Source organism: Phyllopteryx taeniolatus, chromosome 16, assembly GCF_024500385.1.
Source record: "Phyllopteryx taeniolatus isolate TA_2022b chromosome 16, UOR_Ptae_1.2, whole genome shotgun sequence".
In the NCBI taxonomy this organism is placed as follows: Eukaryota; Metazoa; Chordata; class Actinopteri; order Syngnathiformes; family Syngnathidae; genus Phyllopteryx; species Phyllopteryx taeniolatus.
The window spans coordinates 17,144,537-17,157,629 of NC_084517.1; the positions used below are offsets into that span (position 1 = coordinate 17,144,537).

Below are 13,093 nucleotides of genomic sequence, written 5' to 3' on the forward strand. Positions count from 1 at the left end.
ACTGTTTAGTGTCAGTCTGTGACCAATTGTGTCACTGAACTGAAATGGAGGCGGAAGTGGAGGTTGCAGGAAAAATTATGATTCCAAGAGTTGCATGTGTGATCAGTGAGACCACATAGTGCCACGTTTAACCTCCGACCAGATTTTTAAAACACGAAAAGACAAATTGGGCTGTTCGCTGAAAGCCGAGCCGCAAAATTGCTCCCCTCCTTTTCCCTCTCCTCTGCACTACACTAGCGTTGGCAGTAACAAGGCCGCAGCCATTCATCAATTACCAACCAGAGATTTCCCCGGCTTTACGACACTAAATGAGTGGCGCGCTTAATGCTGAATTCAAGTCGGCAAAGATTCCTAGACGAAGAGGCTGTTGACAGAGTCTCAAAGGGAGCCAGCAAATGGTCGCATTGTCCTTTTCCTGCCCTTGTTGCTGACATTTTCAGCAGCACAAGCGGTTTGTGCTGTGTAATAACTGCGGCGCAGCATTGTGCTTGACTTGGTCCCAGAAGCAACTTAGTTCTGGGCAGTCGTCCATTAGAGATAAAGAGCAACGAGAGCACATTTACTGCTTTTTTTTGTTTTTTTTTTGCCCTCATTTTCTGCACACAGCAAAGAAGCAGGCTTGCTTGTTAACTAAATTGTACAGTGAACCCCCGATTAAAATTCACATGCTTTCTTGTGAAACCTATCCACAGCTATTCGCACAAACACTCACTTAAAATGCTCCAACATGCCACAAGATGGCACCAAAGCCCTGGATAATAGGAAAGTAGTAATTGGTGTCAAGGAAGATGTTGAAATGACACATCTCTACTGAGAGACTAACATCTTTGTATGTCAAGGAGGAGCTAAGTTTAGACTGTGTTGTTAGTGGAAGGTACTGAGAGTCTTGAGCATGTGCAATTATGGTGCATTTTTTCTGAAATCATATCATCTGTAAGGCAGTTTATTTTTCAGATTAATGTTGTAAGATGAGTTTGAAATGACATGAAACTGTTTTGGGATCATCGTTGATGGCATATCTATGGTTATTGCCATTGTAGTTCATCCAAAGGGAGTTTTATGAGGTTCTTACACACCAAACACACCCTTGATGAACTTTTCCCACAAAGTTGGAAGCATACAATTGTCCAAAGTTGTTTTTGTGAGAGAGAGTTGGGACTTCAGTATGTAAGGAGCTTAACAATTGATGGCTCACTGCTTGCACATTTATGCAAATATGCGCTTTAATGTGTTTTTAAACAGAACCCTTATGTCTTTTGGAGCTCTGCGCAGTAAACCGCAGTCTCGAGTCGTGTTTACATGGCTACCATGCATTTCTAGAATTCACAATTCCATCAATTGAAGAAGTATACTCAGAGGTTTTGGAAAGTTGTATGCTTGAGAATAACGCCACAGCTGCTGTGCGTACTCAGGCATCTTACAATATGCAAAGAAGTTGAGAGTTCACTTTTAACCCACACAAAGAAAAAAAACGGATCATTTAGCATCTCATGTTGTCGAGTTTGATCTGACTCTTTCACTCGAGATGGGAGTCGACCTGGAGTACAAAGGTCAACAAAACTACATGCTCGTTATCTTTGCCTTCAAATTTTCAAGTCATTTATATTTTTTCCCTCACACAAAGAAAAATACATTTAGAGATAGATGGCTTTCATTTGACAAGGGTGCTATATAAAACTGGATTTTTGATGGGTAGTTATTCTTCCACAGTTGCTCATACTTATTACAATTGTACCAATCATGAAAAATTGCTGAGCCGGAAAAAAAATAAATAAATGAATGGAAAAAATCTCTATCCATTATGATGTGTCAGACCACCCCACCCGTTCTTATCCAATTTGAATGAATTTTGTGCTGGAATGTAGCCACTTGACTTTGCAGCTGACAAATGTCTTAAGCCTTGGCAGAGGTCTTCTTTCGCTGCGTGCGCCATTTTGAAGCATACACAGAAACTGATAAGACAGGTGATTTAGATCATTCGTTCGCAACTGTTGGACTCACATTTTTCACAAGTTGCAACCCACTTTTACTAAAGTTAGGGACAATAAATAACATGTATTGTTCAAAAAAAAAGCCTTTGAAAACATGCATATCTGTTGATAGACACTGTATCTATGGCCTCAGTTGTTGTGCAATATTATGCTTGTGCCACAGAGAGGCGCGAGGACGCGTGTCATCACGCCTTTTACATTTGCTTTCTTCCGGTGTATCAGCAGAGTTTTTTGATGCTTTAATTCTTTGATAGTTGTTGCCTCCGTGAGGCTGATTTGAGCACAGCTCCTATTAAATATGCCATGCTTGGAATGAATATACTCTTATTCATCCGAATGAAATGTTAAACTGCAACAACAATCACATTTTACATGTTCAAAGGGCCTTTCAGAGCACCTTATTAAGAAAAGATAATCTGGCCCAATTATCTGATTATCCTTATTAATTATCCTGTGGTGTGAGGTGTGCCAAGAGTGATTTTTTTTTTCTCCCTGATTTGGGCCTACAATCATGAATGGTAAAGCTTGGGATGATTGGGATGTGAAACGGCACGGTGGTTAGACTGGTTAGAGCGTCAGCCTCACAGTTCTGAGGACCCGGGTTCAATCCCTGGCCCCGACTGTGTGGAGTTTGCATGTTCTCCCCGTGCCTGCGTGGGTTTTCTCCGGGCACTCCGGTTTCCTCCCACATCCCAAAAACATGCATGAATTGGAGACTCTAAATTGCCCGTAGGCATGACTGTGAGTGCGAATGGTTGTTTGTTCCTATGTGCCCTGCGATTGGCTAGCAACCAGTTCAGGGTGTACCCCGCCTCCTGCCCAATGACAGCTGGGATAGGCTCCAGCACGCCCGCGACCCTAGTGAGGAGAAGCGGCTCAGAAAATGGATGGATGGATGGAGAATAAGCGTTTGCAACTGCAATATCGTTACCAGTTAAGATTGCAGTTAGCCTCGCTTCTTCTATTTCTTCTTCTCTAATTACTGTTTTTTTACAGTGTTTTCCAGCACTCTGGATGCCATGTGGCACAATGCTGCCTCTCACAGGTCAGCCTTGGTACTACAGCAGACATCTGGTTCAGGATCATCGGCGGAGATGTGGGTACGCGTGGTGTGTGCGGTGATTTTTCCTCGTGTGTGTTGTCTCACGTTTAAAAAATAATAATAATCGGTTAAGATGTTAAAAATCACTTTAATCGTCCACTCAAGTCATGATTGAGGACTACTAGAAGTAGAGGTATCAAGGTGGGTAGATCTCACCTTGTGTCTGTATGTTCTGGGTCAAGTCACCTCTTAAATTGTCTGGCTGACGACACAGGACGTAGACTCTAATTTGTCCGACCTGTTCCCTCTTAAGAGATTCACTGTGGCTCGGCAGAGGGTGGATTTGCTCCAAGGGCTGACATTTAATCCATGCCAATTTATCAACACTGCGGCCCACCCGAGTGGATGGATTGGCTGGAGCGGGTGGCTGGCTGCCTCGCAGGTGGTGAGGAACCTTTGGCAGAGACACGGTGCAAATGGCTTTTATTTTACAGTAGTAAGTTTTTGTGCATGTAAATGAGGACGGTGCATTGAGGTAACCGATCGTCTGGTTCGCGATTGAGATGTTAAAGCAGTGGTGGCCATTAAAGGAAGACCATTTTTTCTTGTGCCTTTTTATGGCCACATGGATGCGGGCCAGGATTGCGGCCATGCAGAGAGATGTAGCAATGAATCTTCTCGGCAGCCAAGGGAGGGTGAAGAACATCGCAAAGTTTTTGAAGGGGTTCGAGCATATTTTCTACGTTGATGATATGGAATAGTTATCTTTCTTTGCTGTGAATCCGCAAGGCCATCATAGTGGAGTTTATTTGAGAAACAAGCTAAGAAGGTACTATACTTCCAGGACTGAACCTGTCAGGCGTGATTTTCTTTTTTTCCTGGAATCACCTCCCGCACTCGTCTGCTGCCGTCATAAAAAACACGGATAGTATTATTTTCTGTCAGTTTCTCTCCTCTTCCTGTGCATCACCCAGATTGATTTTGCTTGAATTCACTGCAGGCGGATGATAAAATGTGTGGGCCCCAAAGAGGTACCACGGTGGTGGATTACAAGTCTAGCGTACAGCCCCTTGTTTTAGATGGTAGTCAAGCTGTCATGCTTCTTAGTTTTTACAATGATAACACAAGGGTACATGGGAAACGTGTCTTTCAAGTTACTGTGGAACCCACTTTTACGTCCAGGAGTGCCGGAAAACCTTCAGCAAGCACACCAGGGGCCCTGGCAAGACCCACAAATGGCCAAAAAAAAAAAAAAAAAAAGCACTTTTCAGGTGGTAAATTAACGGCCATTACGACAGTGTTAAATATATTATAGAAGTTATCATTTATTTGCTTAGCTTGCATTAGTATGATGGACAATTTTAGATGTTTCGCCTTCAAAAAGAAGACTCAGCATCATCCATGGAAGGACGCTTGGACCAAGGACGTGATCGGATGTGGTCGGGTCGTGACAGGTGTTGATCCAATATTATGTGTTGTGTCTTATTGCTTAGAATACTATGTCTGGGGAAAAACCCTCTTATTATCAAATATTTTGTGTTGTGTCTTATTACTTAGAATAATATCAAATATTATGTGTTGTGTCTTATTGCTTAAAATACTATGTCTGGGAAAAAACCCTCTTATTATCAAATATTCTGTGTTGTGTCTTATTGCTTAGAACATTATGATTGTAAATCCCTCCTATTTCAAATAAATGCAGGAGCGAGGGGGGGGGATTGTTTAGAGCGTGTTGAGAGACTGTGATCTGAACAATCTCCCATACGCCCTCCTCATGAGAAAAAGTAACAAGCGTCTTCATTCCTTTTGTGTCTATTATAATGTTGGGTAAGATTAATCCAACATAAATTGGTCCTTCGAGCCGGATGTCAACACACCCGAAGATTCCAGTTGTGGAGCCGACATCCAGTTAAGAGACCGTGGCCACGGCATTTGAGACCCTTTCCGGGACTGGTCTTCGGACTTCTCAACTGGGATCTGGAGGTTGACGACAATCCAAGGATTGAAGACGACTTTGGTGAGTTAAATTTTAAAAAAAAATTTTTAGGAAAAAGGAATAAAAGAGTGAATGAATTGCGCGACGAAGAAGTCTGCGGCAGAATAAACCTTGTGTAATACTAGTCCCTGGCAAGTTAGATGGAGGACGGAATCCGATAAAATCCGTGGGGACGGCGGAGTCCTGTACGTACTTAAATTCCGTATTTCTGTATTTCTGTATTTCTGTGTTTCTGTGCCCACGGCCGTCACAAAATTGCACATTTTTCAACTTGCTATAAACCCACATTTAGCTCCAGGAGAATCGGGAATCCTTTTACAAGAAGACCAGAGGCACCACACAGAAATGGCATTTTTTCTGGGGGGGGGGGGTCAGTTTTTGATCATTTTGACAGGTCTGTGAAAAGGAAAATAATCTGCATGCCAGAGGGATTGAGAAAAGAGGATAAATAATAATTTTTGCCTTTTTTTCTACCAGCGTAGTTTGAATGTGTGAAGTGTCAGTCAAATAAAAAAAAAAAAGATGTTGCAGTCCGGGAGATAAATTGCTTCCAAGGGAGACAAACTCCGGCAATTTACATGTCAACAGGTAAATTCAAAAGGTAAACGTCAAAAAATAGACGTGGTGGAAATTCCAACAGAGTTAACATGATCATTTAGGGACATGCTCGTTAATTGATTTTTCTGTTGCTGGAATTATTGGCACAGATGTCCTCTTTTGACAGTAAAAATGGAAATGACATTTGCTAGCATGCAAGCCATTATGTTTCGTTAAATTACTCAACCGACCATTTTTTTTTTTCTTCATAAATTGTCATCGTTTTTGGTTTAAGTCAATGGGAGTCAATCACCTTCTGCCACCAGGACGTACACGTTTACCCCCATCAAAAAATAAATATATATATATATATATATATATATATATATCACAACAGTATTTGCCTTTTTCCCCTTCGTACTCCCAGTGCTAAGACTATCCTCATCCATCCCATCCTCATCTGTCTTCCGAGGTCTTCGGAGCCCGTGACCCATCAGCTGTGCTCAGGCCTCCAAGGGGTCATTCATCAACAGTCCACGCTGCAACCCGGGGATAGATTTCCTCTCCCCTTCCCTGGGCATCAATCGCCGGGGGGGGGCTACTATGCATACTCAAGCAGGCGGTAGAGGCTCGAAGAGGCCAAGCAATGTCACGGTACAGGCCTACGGGGTACTGGGAGAAGAGTACAACCTGTGCCTGACAGTGAGCTGACTGCAAATGTTCCCAGATGGGAAAGACATTGTTTCAATGCGCGACAAAACGAAAAGGTCACATTCGCAGGTGTCGTTTTGGTGTTGAAAGATAGAGAGAGGTGCATAAAGACACATTTTTAAGACTTGAAAGTATTTTGAAAGCTAAGTTACTGTGGTACCTTGAGATACGAGTTGAATTCGTTCATTGAAATCTATGAAAACGCTATTAATCTATTCCAGCCTCCCGAAAGAAATCCAACAAACATTTTTTGTAATGTGTTTTTTTTAATAAAGAAGAGCATACTCTATCATATTGGACTTTACTAAAACATATAGTAATAACATCATGAATTCAAATGTAAAGAATTAAACAGTTGTGCGTCTTGATTAAGTCATTGCGGCTCCTTCTGGTGTGTGTGACTTTCACTACTACTGTAAGTGACTCAGTAACATAATATTAGTGGTTTTTCGCAGAGGATAAAGAATACATGCATCGCCATGTGTTGCAGCATCCTTTGTGTTCAAATAACTGCTGCTTGAAGTGTCAAAAGACCGTCACATAGATGCAATTTATTAAAAAAAAAATTAAAATAAAAAACATGGTTTGGGGCGGCTGGAACAGATTAATGGCATTTTCATTCATTTCAATGGGGAAAGGAGATTTGAGATGAACATTCTGAGGTACAAGTGTGGTCATGAAATTAATTAAACTCATATCTCAAGGCACCACTGTATTTTTGTCTAAATGAAGCTCTTCAACTCACTTCAACACAGTGCCTTGGCACCAACTTGCCAAACGATGGCGCCAAAGCCATACTTTTATTGCTTTGACATGATCACAAAAACAACAAAAGGGTGATTTTTGTTGTTGTTGTTGCAACAAATAACAGAGGATAGGTTCCCAAAAACACAAATACAGTAAGTGTATTTTTTAATGCAGAACCACAAATATGCTGGGTTAACTGTACTGAGAAAAATGTGTCCGTTTTCAACTAGCTACTGTTACTTTTTGTACAAAATCCTGCTACATGCTTTTGGTAACAGGGACCGGTTTTGTTTGTTTGTTTGTTTTTGTACATTGAAAGCATTTGAATATTAAAGAATCAATGCATCCTTGGCTAATACTATTAATATTAGCATATTCTGTGATGCATCGGGTTGGAGACAAGAAAGTCCTCTACAAATTGCACGAGAGTAATGCAAAAACACTGGGAGGGGAACGGCGGCGGAAACCTAGAAGACTAGCGAGAGAAAGAAGGGAGCTCTAATTACACACAACAGAGGGAGGGAACACTGATGCAACAAAGTGGAAAGAGCCACAGAGCAGAGAAAGTTTAAAAGACTTTTTTGGTTATGTCAACGCAGAGGAAACAGAGCACGGAGTTGGTTGTCTCTTCGGCCGATGTCGCCGACGCTTCCCCCCATTTCGACTTGAGCAAAGAGAGCGAGCGGGAATCGCCAATTAAATCCTCTAATTCAATCTCAACTATTATTAGAAACACGCTGGAAGCACGCCGTCGAGTGGGAACTGCACATCTTTGCTCAGATTCCACTTTTCTCCGGGCTGCCCTACGGTGATGACGCTCGCTTGGCAAGAAATGCAGCTGTCACCGCCAGAAAATAAAGACAAAATAAACAGGGATCCCTGAGAGACATTTTAGATCGTCGACAACTTGAACAATTTCTCACTTGCTCATTCATGTGACTTACATGCACAAAATAAAAGAACTTATTTTCATGACTGTTTGTCTTTGAAATTGGTTCTAGCATTTCACAACATTCAAATTGATTTTGCTAGATCTGCAATGAGGAAGGGGGGTACAGCCCGGACTGCTCGAGAAAACCCACAAAAGCACAGGGAGAACCCCTGACAAGCTTGGTAGCATGACGTATTCGTAATTGAGTGTTACTATAACACTACATGTTATGGGTTTGAAGTTTTATTTTTAGGAATGTAAAATCAATTACAAGTACAAAATAGCCAATAAACTTAATTGTTGTGCTTCACCTTTCTTTTCTCAGGATGTGCCCAATCCCTTCTGTCTCTGATGTTTCCTCAGGTGCGGTGGTTTCTTTAAAAAATTTAATTAGAGGTACAAGATTTTTTTACATATGATTTTACGATTTGTACTATTGTCTGGTCATACTGACTGTTTGAAAAAATCTATATTTTTTAGGGAGAGGGGGAATTGGAAGCCCCCCGTTGATTTGTTCTAGTAGTAGTCTTTTTTTTTTTTTAACTGATCTCTAATTACCATTTGTACAAAATCCAAAATTTTCATGAAAACCATAACCTGATGTGAATAGCTGTAAAATAGAGAGAAAAATATATTTCACGTTACATGTGTCAGACACATTTTGTCATTTGGAATTTGTGTGCTTGAGCTCTAATTACTAGTAATGCAATTGGGCAGCTACTTCTTTACAATTAACAATGAATGATGATTATGGCTTTAAAACTGTATCCAAATGTGCTGCTCATAATGCTCCCTTAGCAAAAGCTTGTGCGGAGGGTCCACCGCAACCCAGCAACACATTCTTCCATTACACGGTGACATTTTGACTGAGGCGCTGCTCCACTCAACGGCCTCCATCAACAAAATATGAGAGGTTCAATGACCGCTTTTGTAACTTAGTTAAGAACAGGCATAAATGTCTAGTGTAATTGATACCCAGCTGTTATATTGCCCTCATAAACTTGGATGATTAAAGCCTTTTTGGTTTTAAGGATATTCTGTATGCGTAATGATAATAATAAGCGTGACTAGATGAGTTATTTTCCAAACAACACAGACGGTGACTCACTTTATGCAAATTAGGTGTATTTGAGGACTCTACTTAATGTTGTTTAGGATTAAAAAGTGACATTGGTGGAGCCACTAATTCACTTTAGGTGCAACACGGTAGCTTTTTGCAGCCTTCTTGGTGTTAAAAAAAAAAAGAAGGTAAATATGGAATAACATTAGACTCGAAAAATTAGAATGATCATCTTTAAAAGGCTTACCACTTAAAAATAGAAATGCACAGCTTACAAAAACACCAAAAGGTCTGTTTTAAGAAAAATTGAGGGTTAGTGGGGACTTTTTTTTTTTTCCCAAAAAAATTTTAAACAGTTCCCAGGTGTCTCAATAAAAGGTCTATGACATCTTTGGGTCAAAATAACACAAAGGACAAGGAATAACAGCACACTTAACATCCACTCGTAACACTCTAATGCTCATGTGTGGTAACACTGCAGCTCTGCTTACCGTTTGGCTTTGCTATGACATGGCAACAGTTGGTTGGAAATGGCAGATGTTCACCTCGGTTCATTGGCACGTCATGAGCTGAGAAACTGCGTTGGGCCTGTTATTCTGTAAATTAGTTATATTTTATCATTTAATCAGTAACAGTGGGGTATTTAATAAAATATTTACTTGTTTAATTTCACACTTCAATAGTAATATATCACTCTATAATATTCTACTTTATAAAGACACACAGGAATGACATAACTCAATAGAATGGAAAAAATATAACAGTTTTTACCACTTTTTTTTGCTTTAATTCAAGGGACATTGTGCTGCTCCTTCTGGTGTGCACACCTTGGCCACCTGGGGCAGTATAATACAGACAGACACACATGAAGAAGAGTTTCACAACCAACTCAGTAAGCTTCAGTAATAGAACATTTTCACAAAGTACAAAGAATATATGCCTGTTAATATTGCTATATTGTCTGTCTACACGTGTTGCTCCACTGTTTGCGTTCAAATATCCGTTACAGAAAAGGTTATTGCTCTTCGTTACCCTGCCTATGGCATTTTATATTGTTTATTAGCATTAAGCTTAACAGACTTTAAGGCAAAGATACGTGGCTGTTTTAAATACAGAATGTGTAATTCTCTTTGTTGTATGTTTAGTTTGACAGTAAACTTCAACTGGAAGTGACACTAAAGCGCTTAAAGCGTCTTTTTTTTTTTTAACAAGAATTGTTGACTATCTGCCAAACTTCTGCTTGTTGTGAAGTGAGTTGAGTTCATTTCCACCATAGAGGGCTCAAACTGTATCTCTAATTTTGGCTTGCAAATAAAAGCAAAAAAATAATAATAATAGGCCAAAGGTTGGTTCGTATCTCAAAACATTTGTAAGTCGGGTCATTCGAATTACAAGGCACCACTGTATTTTATACAAGCAATTCAACAGTCAATTTTCCATGATACGTTCTCTTTAAGGAGAATATAAGAAATCACAGATAACAAATAAGTCAATAAATAAATAAAGTGGTGTCTGTTTTTGGCTCAAAAAAGAAGCCATGAAGTCAATATTAGCTTCTAGGCAAAGATGCTATGCTAAATACACATAACAGCTTACACAGGTGGGCTAAATGGTCAAAAATCACACCCGGCTACAACACAGAACTTCCAGTGTATTGCCACAAAGACACAAGGTAGATATGTGTCATGTTAGAGGATGAACAGTAAGTGTCACATACCTGATTGAAGCAAATCCAAACACAGCAAGTAGAGCTAGCAAAGCATTTTGATAAGAAGACAACCATGACTGGAGAAAAGAAAAGCCTTGTCCTTGTGCTGCTTCAGGACAGCTGGGAAATCGGAAAAATCCAACTTTGGTTGCAGTCAAACAAAAGAAATGAACATTTGCTTTGCTTTGCTTTGACAACAAACCTGATTTTTATTTTTTTTTTAATACCGTACATTTTACCAAATGGGTTAATGCAGTGAAGATTTTGACACACTAATGTATAACCCATAGAAAAATGTAATTTATATAGACTTTTACTGCCGTTGTTGTGTATCTATAAGAGTGCGAGTAAATTTAACGAACAGCATGAGACCCAGTAATGCTCCTTGTGGGACTCCTTTATCATCATTAAAGGTTCTTTCCATAGAAACATCCTGACAAAATGTTGCTTTTTGTTGGCCATCAGCAGCCAAAACGCTCCCATTTAACTGCAGTTTGGTCATTCCAGTCTTCCAATTGAAAAGAAACCAAGGCAACACCGATGCATCAATGAAGAGACGTAGAAAATCCAATAGATTTTTTTCATTTAAAAAAAAGGAATAAATAAAACGTGGTGAACAAAACCCCAGGAATGAACAAGAGGCATTCATTGGGTTTTGGAAATTTTATTTGTAGATTTGCAAGAGAGTAAACTTTAAGAAAGGAGCACTTTATTGTTTATTCATGAGTTTCATTTTACGTATCACAAAGTGTCTAAACAGGAGCTATGCGCACTCTCAACTTAAAATATTAATTATTCAGTATTTTTTACTCTGCATCTGGTCTGTTGAAATATGCTTTGAGACCACCAGGCCTTCTGAAACAGTTAACTTCTGTGGATGTGTCTGTTTTTGTTTTTTTTTTATCCTGTGGGCAACTGCTGGAAGACGGAATTTTAAATCTTTAAACACCTGCTGTGCAGCAGAGAGAGAAATACAGTAATTGCTTATTTTGTAACAGAAACCACCATAATAAAAAAAGACTACATGCTTTATGTATTTTTATGAAACTGGATACTATGCAGACAACAGATTCTGTCCTGGTGACCCTTGAAAAGTGGGCTATCAATCAAGTTATTAATTATTATTATTCCTTCTTCTGTATTGATGTCCATTTGAGTGACCATTGAGGTTATTGGTAGATTAATAACACTTGATTTCTTTTGAAATATTGGCACCACATGCAGCTCCATCAGAGCAAAATTTCACCTGTCGTTATTTTTTATCTATTTACTTATTTATTTATTTAAAAGCTAATAGTGTAGTGTATTTTTTATTCATTATTTTATATATTTATAAGGTATTTGTTTATTTATTTATGTCAAGGCATTTATGTTTCATTTTGAGGCAGAATGTATTTTCATTTATTGTTTTCTCCATCAGAACCAAGTTCCACAGTCTTATTTTTATTTAGTTTTTATTTATTTTTAGAATGTATTTATTCATTTATTTTAAAGCAGAAACCTTAGTGTATTTTGTATTAAGAATTATTACCTTTTCAAGGTATTTATGTATTCATTTATGTAAAGGCAGATTTTCTTTAATGTATTTTTTTCCAAGTATTTTTTTTATTTCAAGGCAAACTTGATTTGTATTTATTATATTATTTTTATCAATTATACTCTATTATATTTATTTATGTATTTCAAATTATTGTTTTTATTTAATTGTATTTGATTTTGATGTAGGTGGAACAGTGAGCGACTGGTTAGAGCATCTGCCTCACAGTTCTGAGGACCGGGGTTCAATCCCCGGCCCCTCCTGTGTGGAGTTTGCATGCTCTCCCCGTGCCAGCGTGGGTTTTCTCCGGGCACTCCTACATGCATGGTAGGTTAATTGACGTCTCTAAATTGCCCCAAGGTGTGAATGTGAGTGCAAATGTTTATATGTGCCCTGCGATCGGCTGGCAACCAGTTCAGGGTGTACCCTGCCTCCTGCCCGATGATAGCTGGGATAGGCTCCAGCACTCCCGCGACCTTTGTGAGGATAAGCGGCTCAGAAAATAGATGGATGGATTTTGATGTATTTATTCATGTAAAGCAGAGTGCAAAACTTCATCATGTATCTCTAATTATTTTTTTTCCCCTCCAATTACATTTTTAAGAAACCACTGTACCTGAAGAAAAAAAAAACTGATAATCAGAGATAGAAAGCTTGACCAACAAGGTGTCAGTCAGCCTCGCACTGACTTGTTTCCTAGAGCTTCGGGAGCTTTGCTGAAACTATCACGAAATATCCACATTGGCTTAGCAATTCAAGTTAAAAAGAAGGCGCAGATACCAAGACAAAAAAAAGGTGAACATAGAAGTTGGACACAGGTGGAGGGTCACAGG

At 39.4% G+C, this 13,093-nt stretch overlaps 1 long non-coding RNA gene across 1 annotated transcript in view; it reads right to left on the reverse strand.

Annotated features, from left to right (window-relative positions):
* LOC133465623 (uncharacterized) overlaps positions 1-10,871 on the reverse strand; it is a 38,945-nt gene extending 28,074 nt beyond the window's left edge. Inside the window, exons 1-3 of the long non-coding RNA XR_009784690.1 lie at positions 10,733-10,871; positions 9,787-9,851; positions 9,507-9,611 (exon numbers count right to left, since the gene is read on the reverse strand). This is a non-coding gene — a long non-coding RNA (uncharacterized LOC133465623). The remainder of the gene's footprint in view (positions 1-9,506; positions 9,612-9,786; positions 9,852-10,732) is intronic.
* Positions 10,872-13,093: the final 2,222 nt, after the last annotated feature.